At 43.2% G+C, this 12,282-nt stretch overlaps 1 protein-coding gene across 1 annotated transcript in view; it reads right to left on the bottom strand.

Moving 5' to 3' along the window:
* The window catches only part of flrt1a (fibronectin leucine rich transmembrane protein 1a), a 46,627-nt gene that overhangs the window by 12,169 nt on the left and 22,176 nt on the right, over positions 1-12,282 (bottom strand). The window contains exon 2 of the mRNA XM_030438873.1: positions 5,818-6,084. The gene's annotated coding sequence lies outside the window, so the exon portion shown is untranslated. The remainder of the gene's footprint in view (positions 1-5,817; positions 6,085-12,282) is intronic.

Below are 12,282 nucleotides of genomic sequence, written 5' to 3'. Positions count from 1 at the left end.
GCGTCTGGCAGCCGTACCGCAGGTCCAACAGCCAGACAAGCTGAGAACGCCGGCCGTCTCACCGTCGCTGTAATGATGTGAAAAATACACGTGCTTCTTGAGTGTAAACTGATCCGTTCACTTCGCATCCTCGTCATGAAGTTCGCACCTGATTTTCACACGTCAGCATCAGCAGCAGCTGCTCGTCGAGGCGTAGTCACACTGCAAACGGCGTCTTTCATCGTCTCCTTTGTTTGAGATTAATTTTATTCGTGGGTGTTCGTATTCAACAATATTCTGCAGGCGGATGTTGCAGTATCGCCCCCTTTTTATTTGTTTGAATAACTAAAGGAAAAGGTTTAACGTTTCAGTCGTGTTCTCTGAATCTTGATGAAAGTGTCGGACACGCTCGCGTTAAAAGGAAAGTTAACATTCTTTGCAGTTTTTCCATTTGTAAACCCAGACAGTTGTTATTTTGTGTGACCTCACAGGCGGCTGTCACAAGGACAAGAAATTGCTTTTTTGGTTATAACATCATCACGGTAATTTGTCCAGGAAAGCTGCGCTATAATAAAGCTTTTCATATACAGATTTTTAGAATAGAAAAACTTAATTTATGGTTACGGAGGTGCGATTTGAGCTGGAGCGAGATATCAGCCAACATTAGCTTATTGCGGATATTGCAAAAAGAAAAGTGCTTCTTGCTGCTACGTGATGTCTTCGCTTTTTCCGCCGGAGAATAACAAGTCTGACAAATTCTGGACAATCTGAAAACCATCGCACGTTTTTCTCTGAATTGTCTGCTACTGAAAACCAATTAAACTTAACCTGGTTATGCGAGTTACTCCCCCTGACTTTTCGTATACTCGTTCTCTCTTTCCGTCTTTCTTTCTAGTACTAAAGACTGGTACTTAAACAAGACATAGACATGTTATGACATGGAATGAATAGAAGTGCATCAGAATTGGACTGTATGAGCGAAACGATGTCTTTTCTGAGCATCAAAACATGAAAACATTGTTTAGAAGACGCCTTAAATAAAAGTATGGACCTGGAATCGAGCATAATATGGAACCTTTAACAGCTCGAAGGGATACGTATCAATAACCATCACCTGAGAATGTTTATGTTGAATGTTATCAACTGTGTAATGTAAGATATTTCTTTAAATTTCAGAATATCAGCTGGGCTTTGGTGTGTGAGGACGGACATACTGTTCCATGTGGAGACGACAACAACGGCGATTGGCTGCTTGTGTTTTCTCCGATGAAGACTGAGTTCTGCCACGTGGTTTGATTCAGCTTAACTTGACTGGAATCAGTTTAAATATCAGGTACTTTCTTCTAATTTTGTTTCATCGCAGCGCAAGTGACGATTCTCTCTGACCAATCGGTGGCTCGGCTCGCTTTGAGGCGATATCAGAACGCAATCCGCAACTTTTTTAGCCGATGGAAAACCAAGAAAAGCCAGTCGGAGTCGAGTAGTGGTGGAAATTAAAAGTGATCTGTTGAATAATCGGCCGCCATTCATCGGCACGCGAAGCCATTTTCCAGCACGAACCCTCTAATCACTGTGATTTCTATGAATGAACGAGCGTGGCACGATTATTACGCAGCGGTCGTCTCCGTTCCGTAACGAGACCATTACGACCGCCATTACAGGAAATTACAGGAGGAAGTGAAGGCACCGTGGGGAACGTGATGAGAGTGTGACACGGCTCCATCACGCATCATATCGAGTAACGCTGAACTCAAGAGAGCTAAAGACTCAAGAGCAGGACAAAATACAGCCTAAAGGAGCAGTACGTAGTTTTGGGGGAAAGATATTTAAATCAGAAGAGGAAAATCTTCACGGACTGATTCTTTTTCCTCTCTCTACATTTTCACGACTGAGTAAACTCAATAAACAAACTGACCTTCAAGAACAACACAATTTCACACTGCTGTTGCTTTGTTTGTGCGTGGCGGACCCTGCCACCTTTCTTGTTCTGGGGACCTTATTTTCCTCTGAGAAACAGCTTGTTTATGCAGTCATGGAAACATTCACATCTTACCACAAATCCAGCAAAAAAAAAAAAAAAGGGAACAAGCTGAAAATCTACTGACAAAATTTGCATTTAGGGCAATTTGGCTGATTTTATGTTGGGCTGATCTGAGACCAGTTTCTGTCACACGCTCGTTGTCCTGATCTCAGCCTTTTGTCTCTCTCCCTGCAGCCTCGCTCGTCTCCCCGTCGATCTTCACGTTCTCATCGACACCCTGCGCCGCGGTTCACGCGTCAGATCACCATCGCGCGCTTTCCACAACCAAAAACATGTTTGTGCACGTCGTTGTGCGCGCAGCCTCGATTTCATTCTGCACTGATTTTTACCAAAAAGCGGTTCTGTTTTTTTCCCCTCGCTCTCCCTGTCAGAGCGTCTCTGGTGCTGCTGAATGAGACCCAGTTTCTCTTTTTGCTTCATCATCACACCTCCCTTTGCAATCACGTCTAGCTTCCGCTCGTGTCTGGCCCGTCGCTTGTTTGCGTTACGTCTACAAAATGTGCCAAATCGTCCGCGCCAACTGAATTTCATCGCGATTTTTGTTCTGTTCCATCTTTTTCTTTCCCTCCCTGGCATAAAATCTCCAGCAGCTTCTCTTTCTCTCTCTTGCTTAATCCCATTTTAAACAGTCTTTACATCCAAACAGAAATCGAAATGCCAAAAGAAACACTCGTCTTTCCTTTGACTGATTGAAATTGCAGATATTTGGCAACCGTTAAAATCCACTTTTGTCTAATAACATCGCGTCCAAAAGAAGATTACCGCAGCAAGGCAACTTAGGGAACTAATAACAGAGCCGTAAAGCAAATCTAATTTAAACGCTTTTGTGTGAGATAAACATGTAGTCGTGCTTTGAGAAGGCACTATTGTCTACACGCAGTAGATATGATCTTGTGTCAGCCGTGTACGTTTTGCTCTTTCACCATATGAGAAATCGCGGTGGATAAATAGATGCAGGCCGCCTCCGGGGCTCAGAAAAGATCCTGTGCATTGTACACTTGACTCTGACTTTCTCAGCGCGCGTGTGTGGGTTTTTTTTTTTTCCTCCTGCATGAAATATCAGCTGTAGGAGTTTGTTAGATCTCAAGCAAAAAGTTTGCTGTGAATTCCAAAATGATTCACACACTCCTCGCTGACTTGGAGCTCGGCAGGATGCTCGCTCTCGCCCTGAGATCTGCTCGGACGGGCTTCGTAAAAGAACGTGTAGAACATGTTGTGCTTGTTGTGTTGTGGCTCGTCTTAAAGGGATATTCCGGTGTTAGTTTAATCCATGGTCTAAATCACTGTGAAACTGTGTTAGACTCCCTCTCGAGACATCAAGTTAGCAGACCGCTAATTTACGGAGTTTTATCAACCTCAGAAACGACCGCACGACAACAATACACTGCAGTAAATGGATCCAAATATAAACCGCCATCAAAAAGCCACAAATAATGCTCAGAACAGCACCAAACTTCAGCAACAGTACAAATAGGGTCTCAGCACATAGTCCGGGGCATCTAACCTCCGCTAGCTTAGCTGGATTTCTACTGAAAAGCTGACTAAATTTACCACTCTTCTGCAGCAGCTTCCTGTTGACGGGAAGTCCCGACGAGTCGATTACCGAGTGCAGTAGAGTTCCGCGGCTCATGGATGAAAATGTATGATTATGACTCCATGGAAAAGCAATCAAAGTTCATATGTGTCTTACCTGCCAGTTTATAACAGTTATTATCGAGAGCGGACAGGGAAAAGAACGGAATTGAGCATTTCTAACCGCACTCGGTAATCGTCGCGTCGGGACTTCCCCGACCCGGAGGCTGATGGAGGAGAGTTGAAAGTCTGTTTTTAAGCTTCACAATAGAAATCCAGCTAAGCTAGCGGAGGTTAGATGCCCCGGACTATGTGCTGAGACCCTATTTGTACTGTTGCTGAAGTTTGGTGCTGTTCTGAGCATTATTTGTGGCTTTTTGGTGGCGGTTTATATTTGGATCCATTTACTGCAGTGTATTGTTGTCGTGCGGTCGTTTCTGAGGTTGATAAATCTGCTAACTTGATCTCTCGAGAGGGAGTCTAACACAGTTTCACGGTGATTTAGACCATGGATTAAACTTAGACCTGAATATCCCTTTAAGAAGGAGGAGGAATAAGATAAAATCCTGCCGCTCTTAACCAAAATGAGGCCGTCATTGTTGCCACGAGAAAGAACTGACCGATTGCAGCTAGTTAGTGTACTTCATTAACGTCCGCTGGCTCTTTAGTGTAACCTTTAGCGATTGCTTTGTTTGGCCTCCTGCCCGAAAGGAGAAAATGAGGGGGGATAATCAAGCTTTACTGCTCACTATTTAACCACTGATAGGTGTTAGTTTATTTAATGGCATCATTTATCTCGTAATTTAATTACTGCCCCCATCAAGGTGCCTCTCTGGCCGGGTTTCTATCCGCCGGAGCTTCAAGGTCTCCTAACTTTGTTTGTTTATTTGTTTAGTTTGTTCATATATTTAAAAAAAGGATTATATCTGCGCATATTGGTCACGTTTACACCGATATAAAGCTGTTTTTAAAAATAGATTATAACGTAGAGAAGGATGTCTGGGTAATTAATTATTGTTTAATCCCTAAAGGAGTTTGTTTGTCGCTTTCAGGCTCGTACACATCGGGCCGATGGACGGCTGTCAGCTCTAGGTGTGTCCAGAACCGTCGGGCCGAGGCTTCTCTGACCCGTTCAGCCTGTAGAATCGTCTCGTCTGTGAGAGAAACCGCTGTGATTGGCTGCTGGGGTGAAAGCGCATAAGTGCAGAAACAGGAAATCCTCTTCAGCCCGTCACTGTGGCTTCCATGATTTCACCCATTCAGTGCGGTTTCTCCTTCTTTCTCTCCTCCGCCTCTACCACGCTGCAACCTTTTTAATCAGACGTATTCTTAATTAGCAGCAGCTATATTAGCGAGAGTGGGGTCACAAAATGGATGCCAGCTGTCGTCTTTGCGGTGCGTTCGAGTGCAGCTTTTTTTGTCACAGCTCGTTCTTTGATATCAGTTTGCTGCGTAGAGAATAAAGTTCATCGTCATCCTGATTTCATTGAATGATCCACATTTGACTGACAGTAATTCAGACGCTGATGGCGGCGGCTGCCATGCACGGTGCCGACCAGCACATCAGAGGCAGTTTGGGGTTCAGTATCTTGCTCAAGGACACTTCAACATGCAGACCAGGGGAACTGAACCAGCAACCTTCTGATAACAAAACGCTGTTTCTACCCCTGAACCACAGCAGCTGTCATCAAGCTCTTTGTTGAGAAACGAGATGCGCGACCTCGCTCAAGTAAAAGCACAAATAATTGGAGGTCATCTTCCCTCCCTGTTATTCTTTAGACTGGAATCCAAAGTATCTACAAACACCCTATTTCGCTATTTTTTTGCGGGGGAACCGAAGCTTCAGCCACGGCGAGGGACTGAAAAGATGCGCCTCCACCTTGAAATCAAAACAGAGCTGCACTTCCTCGAGTGCGACGTGTTTTTCAAGGATAATCGTGAATACCTCGACAGTGGAAATTCAAAAATCGTGCAGCGACACAATATTCTTCCTCTTTGAAGAATGAAGATTTTTCAGAATAAAACGAATCAACTGTTTTTCTCAGAAGAGAGGATCCTTCGCCCCGTGACTCACATGTGATGGGGTTATATGGAAGAATAGGGCTAAAATAGAATAATGTAGACAGAGGAAATACTTTGATTTAACTACAGTTAAACACAAAGCAAAAGCAACAAACTGCTCAGATATTTCAAATGCTTCAACTACATGACGAAGACATACTCACTTTTTGAAGTGGGGCTTCCAGGGAAGGAGGTGCTGCAGCACCATTTGCTCTTTTCTTCCCAACACGACTCCCTCAAAGTCTGCAGACTGGATCCGCTCCGGCTTTTGTCTACATGAAGTCCATAAAACTCTGGGAGGCTGATGCAGTAGGCGGTGCGTAGGGACGGGTGCGTTCGCACTTTATTCTTCACGAACGACTCTGTCCTCCGTGTTTTTATGCTCAGCTTTGATGTCGATTAGTCGTCATCACCGGCTTCAGATCCGTCCTCTGCGGAGAGAGAGAGTGACAGAAAGAAATCAGGAGGGAACGCAGCAGACCATGGACGCCAATCAAATGTCACATTCTCTGATGAAACCGTAATGGCATTAGAGATCTCCGCGCGCGGCTCTGAACTGTCGCGTGTGTCGTTAATGTATGTCATTATGAATGCTGTTTTTCTGCTTCTATTTTCACGACTTTTTTTTCTTTAATCTACCCCGGTTAGAGGATTAAGTGATTTATTCTTCATTTACCAACGTTTTATTGCACGTATTTTCCCGAATAAATCAGATCTGGTCCTCCATTTAATCAAAAAAAAGGAGACTAAACATGCTGTTGAAGGGGTTTTAATACCAATTATAAAAGTATAAAGTCAGCAAACTTGAAAAATCTTTTCCCTTCCCTTTGATTTTCCGTCAGATTTAACGCCGGGCTCTTTTCTGCTCGGTTGATGATCGTATCACCGCGACAGTCGTTTGGGTTGTTAAATCAAACTAAGCTCACTGGATGGTATCAATCTCCCCTTTGAGGATTTTGTCACATACTTGGAAAGGAAAAATGGTTAATGAGATACGACTCTCCCAACTTCCAACCACCAGCAAACACCTCTCTTGTTTTCCCACACGAGGCCTCGACACTCTGCCGGCGGCCTCCTCCACTCTCATCTCGCTGTCTCTCCTCCACATCGACGCCGATCGGGTCTCGTTCCTCACAGCGAACAGCGGCTGCTCTGTGACACGAGACAGCAGCACGCCATCTTCCTTCCAGTCAGTTTGACTTAACGCTGCTTGTCATGATACCAAACCTCATCTGATCAGACGTCGAAAAAAACTACAGAGGAGTTTTGCTCCTTTAACATTTATCCTTTAATCTTTTTGCGCATGCTGCCTCCAGATGAGCTCTCTACAAATACTCCCCAGAACAAACAAACTCACACTTGCATCGTTTTATGCAACATTTTCTGAAAACCAGACTCAAAATACACGGATTAATTGCCCCAGCACGGAAAACTCAAAATGGATGCATTGCTGTTCAATTTAGCATCATTAAACGTATGCTGAATTGGTAATTAGCACTTCTTGTGTGCGGTATACGCATAAATGTACAAACAGCTACCACAGGATTACTTTGATACTAAAGAACATTAAAAATGTGATAATTCTAAGGCAAGTTCTAATATGGAGTGTCTTATTTTCTATCTTATTGTTAAGCACATTTACAGACAATTATCTTGAATGGAAGTCAGAGAGAATGAGATCAATGGAAAGTGTCAGACTGCTTCGAAAAATATTCAACTTTTTGCAGCAATTGGACGCTAAGGTTTGTCAAGTACCTTATTTGTCATATGTGTCACAGCCACCACTGCTGCCTCAACTGTGGTTGGCGATTGCGTCCCCCAAATCAGCCTCAGTAACTAACTTCACATTATTTTTATGCACCTATCCCATTCAACTCACGCAGTATCTTTGCCCCCTCCTCACAGTCTGAACACCTCTGATGCAGATAAACACTCAACACAGATGTGGATGAAAACCTGCACTGAACCGGAGATGAAAAATGTGAAACGGTTGCCAAGTATCTACTGTACGTGTTGGGCAGACAGTACTGCTTCGTCTATGATTTAATTCCAGCATACCTTCAGTCGTACGGTTGGGTTGTGATTAAACAATCTTGCACGCCAGATGTCAGTGCAGCAAAGGTCTACTGAGTCAGATCACACCGACACACAGGGGCGACATGAAGATCCGGTTAGTATTTACGTTCCACTTCAGTATCCAGCCCAGTTGCTTCAATCTGTATCCTAACAGCCCGACTTTAGACTTTCTAAGCTGGAGTCCAGGTGCGTGTGCAGGTTATACACCAGTCCTTCACATTAAGTTCTTTGGAAGAAACAGATGTGTCCAAATATCACACAAGAAAGCGATCAGGTGGCGCAGATTAAAGAGCAGGAGAGTCGGAGTGGACACAACAAACACAACATATCCACAGACGAAGACGGCGTTTGTGTCCCCTGTGAAACCAAAAGTCAGCATTGACTTGTTAAAAGGAGACATGTTATGCTTTCTCTTTGCATTCCCTTTCCTCCGTTGTTATTTATAGGTACTTGCGCACGTAAAAGGTCAGAGTCCGCACCAATAGAAGCCCAACCCGCTGCGTCAGCAGTCCCACCTTTATTTCCTCGACTTTGTGACATCACACCATGTCATCGTGCCACATTTGCATAGTTTAAAGCGTAGCAGCTAGTTTGGCACATGGGTGTTGATTTAGCGCACATGCTCTGTTGTTGTTAGCGTTGCTGGGTCAGGCGTGTTTGAGCTGACCAATCAGAGCAGACTGGGTGTTCAGTAGGAGGCGTGTCTTAAAGAGACAGGAGCTAAAACAGAGCGTCTCATGTTTATATTGAGCACTAAAGCATTTGAACCTGTTCAAGTAGAAAACCAAAACAAAATTATAAACCTGAGAGTGATCATGATATGTCTCCTTTCTTCTGGAAGTTAATGAATACAACATCGTCTTTTATAACCGAGTAGTTTTGCAGCCTAAACCGAACCAAACTGCAATCATTGCACTTTTGTTTTTGTTACCATGACAACGAAGGTCGGCCTAATATGGATCTGCACTGTACAGAATCTAATAGAAAGGACTGGCAAATCTCCTGCATGCATAATTGGACCTTGGCGTACGTACTGCACGCAATTTGAAAGCGTATAGTCGAGTTATTTGTTGAAGATTGATGAGACGGGGTTGAAATATCAGAGAAAAGAACCCAAACACACACCTGTGACGGATCCAAACAAACACAAAAAACACTTTTTCATCATAGCACACTCTGAGAATCTCTAAGAAGGCAACAAGACATGAAACACAGTTCAGCTTATTTCACTGCATTTCCCACAGTGGAAATTAGACATTTTTCTTCAGGAAGAAGAGCAGGGACAGGTTCTGTCTGATTGGTGACTACAAGGCCTGTGACATTAATAAATCACTCGATCCAAGAAAACTGATTTATTGCTGGAAGAGTTGCCACCATCCATCCAGCCAGTGGTCGGTGCTTTCAGAAGACATTGTGGTGTTACAGCCATCATTAAAGAGAGTCTTCCTCTCCAAGGGGGTTCCAGCAACAAACATCATCTTTCACCGCACTAAACCTCTTGGCTCTGTCACCGCATCCCATAATTCCTCCTATCATAGCGATGACACTTAACTGACCTTTTGATTCCCAGCTCTGACACACAGGTTGGGTTGCATATCTCCAATTTTCTAGCTGAAATCTCCAATTGGATTCCTGCCAAACACCTCCCGATTGACCTTGACAAGGCTGAGCCGCTGTTCTCCTCTCAGGAATCCTGCCCTTAACAAGAGCCGTCAATCACCGTGACACCCGCACCGTTACTCCCGCCCGGACCGACGCTTAGTTTGATCTTAGACAACCAACTGCTACGGCGGCTATTGCAGATTTGCTGTGTCTAAAATCTGCTGACTCAGACACAGTTGCTTGAGCAAACACTCTTTGTCTCCCATCTGGACTGCTGCAGCTCCGACATGGCTGAGCAACCTGAAAATAACTGCCACCAGACAGTTGTCAAACCAAACTCCACTGTGTACTTGACTTGTTTCCTATTACTATGACAAAAGAGTGGTTATATACTGAATGCAGGTCTTATATGCAGTACTTTTCCATTAACAGATTGTGTTTAAATCCATATATGTTCACACAACATTATCCTATTACTTCCCAGTCATCATATCTTCTCCTTTGTTCTTGGACTCATAGAACTTTATAATTGGGCTTTAAAAATACATGAATAAAACTCAACATGAAAAGACTGAAGAACAGGGAAACGTATTTTTGACTTCAAAGCTGGCCGGTGACTTGCCCTGTTTCCAGTCTTTGTGCTAAGCTAAGCTAACGGTCTCCTGGCTGTAGCTCAATGGACCAGCACACAAGAGGTATGAATCTTTCCCTCTACATACCAGCAAGATATTAAAGCTGATTTAGTGAGACTTTTGTGAAACACACACTGTCGTTTGCGTTCAGAGGACTCACTGAACCCTCTAGTGGCCATAGTCGAAAATGCACCGTGGAATTTAAATATCATCAATCATCTTTTATAATAATACAGAACTAACTAATGATATAATGCCAGAAGAATCTCCAGAGGGAAGAGAATTTTCAGACTTCTTATAAATATTTTAAGACAGCTCTGATGGAGCTCGGGATTTACCAGAAGGACAGCTGCTTTACTCCATGCATCCCTACTGTTTGAACATGGACTGTGTGTGACCTTTGGATGTGTAGAAAAAACACAGAATATTATACAGAATATTAGATCCTGACCGATCCTGTCAGTATCATGAGATTCAGATAATCAATGTAGTGAAGCTGCTGTGCCTTGTGGGTAAATGTGTAGATTCTGTTGCTATGGGATCAGTGCAGGAAATTTAATATTTTCCTCAATAAAGTTATGTTATTTCACCTTATTTCAAAATAACCTCTGACAAGTTTACAAGTCTATGATAGCTACATGATTTGTAATAAATCACTGGATATGTTTAATTATTTAATGATATGAATGTTAATGTTATATTAATGTTCGCACAAACTGAGCTTCTGTTTTACACATTAGATTTTCTCTAGATTTTTTTGTGAACCCCCAACCTTAAAGTCTAAATATAAACCAACACCAACACTTTCTAAAAACGTACTTATTTACATAATGCATCATATTTATTTTAACATATACATGAACAGAAATATTAAAAGGACTATTTGTTATATTGAAAGAGTGGGCTCTTGTGCCATTTCTTGCAGGATGACAAAATACGTTCCAGTTGTTTGTACAATTTCTAGCCCGTCTATACAGTCTGAACAAACACAACAATTAATGTTGTAACCAGTGAAATGCAAAATAAAGCTGATGAAAGAATACAAATCTCTGGTACAGTACGCTGTAGCAAGCTCAGGGACACAGACTCCTCTATGTTACGTCAGCGGACCAATGAGGGTAAAGAAAAGAGGCTTTTTCTAAGGGCACTGCACATTTTGTCCTCCGTAATTCTGTCCTTATAGCTTGTAAAACACAAAGCACAATGCTGCACTGTGCAAATGATCGTTTCCATGAAGCCCACAGTAAAGATTCTTTCAGGAATTTAACACACGACATGGAATTTATATCAATCCTCTCAGCTTACTTCCATTAAGAACGCAAAGTATGTGTATTTACCCAATCATTAACTATTCATTAAAGTCTGTGTGACTTCATGCTGTGGGAACAATCATATAGCGATGCATTCAGCCTATAAAACATCAGGTGTCCACGCCGAGGTTCAGTCTTTGTTGTGTGCCTCCGCTGCTCGAGCTCTACTATCAACACTGTTTCCGTTCGAGTGTAAATAAAAGATTCAAATGAGTGTGTGTGCGCGCTGTAAATAGTTTATACCTCACTGTGATTTAGCAGTGATAGACAGCCAAGGTGCAGAACCTGAAGCTGAAGTGATTCGACACACTCACACACACACTCGACGCTCACACCCAGATACCCTGCGATGTGATCGGACTTTCAACGCAGCTGCACATAATGTCTATTCACTGACAGGGCGGTGGTGGAGAGCGGCGTGCACCAAGGGATGACAAAGATGACAGATAATTGAGACGAAACGCGCAAAGTGAGATGATTACACACGAACAGTTAGCTCGGACTTCTTCTTTATCATTGTCCCACGAGTTGTTTCTCGCCATTTTCCCATTCAGTGCTTCGCTGTTTCACTTTCTTCCTCCCAGGCCCGTCTCAATGACAACTGAAAGAGCATTCTCTCTTCCCTCGTTAGCCGAGGAGTGCATCAGTCCTAATAAGAAAGCTTTTACACGGCTAATTAAGAGACACTGTAATGCAGTATGTAATGCTCAATTTACTCATCTCATTCTCCCCCTCGTCCTCTTTAATTTCATTCAGAATCAATCTGTCCGACTCTCTTTTCTTCTCCCTTTTATGTGGACTTTTCTACATCTCCGCCGTGCTCATGCCTGTCCAATTTGCTGGTGCCGGCTCCATTTTGAGCCTTTCCAATGGTCTCCTCTTCCACGGCGCTCCTCTGATCGGCCATTTCTTTTAATTCTCAGCCTTGATGTTGCTAATTCGGAGGCAGAGGAGAGCGGAGCGATTGGAGAGGAGAGGATATAAAGGATGTAAGGAAATAAATGAGCTG

This window comes from Sparus aurata, chromosome 13 (genome assembly GCF_900880675.1).
Source record: "Sparus aurata chromosome 13, fSpaAur1.1, whole genome shotgun sequence".
NCBI classification, from domain to species: Eukaryota; Metazoa; Chordata; class Actinopteri; order Spariformes; family Sparidae; genus Sparus; species Sparus aurata.
This window is presented reverse-complemented; position numbering and strand designations above follow the sequence as displayed.